Source organism: Coptis chinensis, chromosome 8 (assembly GCF_015680905.1).
Source record: "Coptis chinensis isolate HL-2020 chromosome 8, ASM1568090v1, whole genome shotgun sequence".
NCBI classification, from domain to species: domain Eukaryota; kingdom Viridiplantae; phylum Streptophyta; class Magnoliopsida; order Ranunculales; family Ranunculaceae; genus Coptis; species Coptis chinensis.
In genome coordinates this window covers 31,533,474-31,536,212 of record NC_141463.1, presented here as the reverse complement: position 1 = coordinate 31,536,212, position 2,739 = coordinate 31,533,474, and positions in this window count along the sequence as shown.

Sequence of the window (2,739 nt, the reverse complement as noted above, 5' to 3'; positions counted from 1 at the left end):
AAATTTGTTTCCATAGTTAAAGAGTTGTGATACGGGTGAAACTAAAAGAGAGCGCAAGTTTTTAGCAGTTTCCCTCTATTTCCCAAATTTCTAATTTTTTTGTGTGTTTTTTAATATTCACGGTTTTGGCAGTGCATAAGTTTCGTAAGAAAATTAAAACAAAATGTTAGAAATTAATTAAATTTTAATGGAAATCATTGTAACAGTTTTTTATAATTGCTCACGGTATTAAAGTGAGAGGAACTCTCTTATGCTTAAAAATGTTACTAATGAAAAAAAGTGAACGTTACTAATATCCTGTTTTGGTGTAGAGCTGGATGCAACTATATTGAACTAACATCAAAGAAAAATTAACTATAAATTGGGAACAGGATGCAAATTCATAGAATTAATCTTAAATAATAATTAATGGGAAATCGGAAACCGGATGCAACTGTATTGAACTAATCTAAAAAAATTAATAAACTGTATGCAAATGTATTGAACTAACATCAAGAAATAATTAATGGAAAATCGAAAACTGGATGCAAATTCATTGAACTAACCTCAAACAATAATTAACGGGAAATCGGAAACTAGATGCCAATGCAACCTTATCGAATAATAAACGAGAAATAAAAAAACTGGATGCAAATGCATTAAAATAATCTCAAAGAATAATTAACGGGAAATCGAAAATTGGATGCAAATGCATTGAACTGACCTCGAAGAACAATTAGTAGAAAATTGGAAATTTGATGTAAATGCATTGAACTAACCTCAAAAAATAAATAACGGGAAATCGGAAACTATATGCAACTGCATTGAACTAACATCAAAAAATAAATAATGGAATTGAAAATCAGAAACTGGAGGCAAAAGGATTGAACTAACCTCAAAACATAGTTGTGTTATATGTTGTGGGAATGTCTCGATAAGTATAGTTTTGCATTTAAAATAGTGTTTATTTTATCTCTTTTCGTATGATTGAGAACGTCTTGCTATTCAAGTAGCTCCAATATGAACTTCGCCTTATTAGGCAATCTCACAAAACTTTAATCAAACTTCTATTATTAAACAACAAAATGAAGTTGAAGGGTTTTATTAAGGGTGAGTTCTTTTTTTTTAATGGATAATGGGCTTTTCACGTTATAAGAAATTTGGATGAGTTATCAATATAATATTCATATATAATAGTTTTGCATATATAGTTGCAAATATTTTTCAGAATAATTAATATAACATCACACGTTCGTAGATAATATTTAAAGATCCTACATAGTGAGTCATGTATAATTTAAAGAATAATTAACGGGAAATCGGGAACTAGATAATTTTTTATGATCCCACATAGTAAATGAAACATAATTTATTTGTATGTCCTGTTTGAAGTTAGTATTACACACCACATTGGATAATTAAAAGAAAATTAAAAACTGGATTCAAATACATTGAATTGAGTTCAAAGAGTAATTAACAGGAAATTGGAAACTTTATGCAAATACAATAAACCAGACTCAAAAAGTAATTAACTAAAAATCAGAAACTGGATGTAACTGCATTAAACTAACGTCAGAGAATAACTAACAAGAAATTAGAAATTGGATACAAATCCTTGAAAAATATTTAACAGGAAATTGGAAACAATATGCAAATACATCAAACAAACTTCAAATAATAATTAACGGGAAATTTGAAACTGGATGCAAATGCATTGAACTAATCTCAAAAAAATAATTAACAGAAAATTAAAAACCGAATGCAACTGCGTTGAACTAACCTCATAGAATAATTGGTGGGAAATCAGAAACTAGATGCAAATGCATTGAAATTAAATAACCTCACAAAATAGTTAACGAAAAATCAGAAACCAAATGTAATTGCATCGAACTAACCTCAAAGCATAAATAATAAAAAACTAGATGTAAATATATTGAACTAACCTCAAAGAGTTATTAACGGGAAGTCTAAATCAGACATAAAATACAATGAACTAATCTCAAAGACTAATTACCGAAACATTGAAAAATGGATGCAACTGCTTTGAACTAATCTCAATGAATAATTAATGGGAAATCATAAATTTTGATACAACTACATTAAACTAACCTCAAAAAATGATTAATGAGAAATAAAAAACTTGATGCAAATGCATTGAACTAACCTCAAAGAGCAATTAACTAGAAATCAAAAATTGGATGCAACTACATTGAGCTAACCTTAAAGAATAATTAACGGAAAATCAGAAACTTGATGCAATTGCATTAAACTAAAATTAGAGATTAACTAATGGTAAATCAGAATTTGGATGTAATATCTTGAGGAATATTTAACGGAAAATTATAAACTTGATACAAATGCATTGAAATAACCTCAAATGATAGTTAACAAGAAATAAGAAATCGGATGTAACTGGTCGAACTAACTTCAAAGTATAAATAACTAGAAATTTGAAACTAGATGCAAACGCATTGAACATCGAACTAACCTCTAAAAATAATTAACTGAAAATCAGAAACTGGATGCAGATGTATTGAACTAATCTGAAATAGTAATTAATGAGAAATTGGAACCTGGATGGAAATGCAATGAACTAATCTCAAAAACTAATTAATGAAACATCGAAAACTAGATGCAACTGCACTAAATTAACCTTAATGAATAATTAACGAGAAATCATAAACCTGATACAACTGCACTGAATTAACCTCAAAGAATAATTAACGGGAAATCGAAAACTTGATGCAACTGCATTGAACT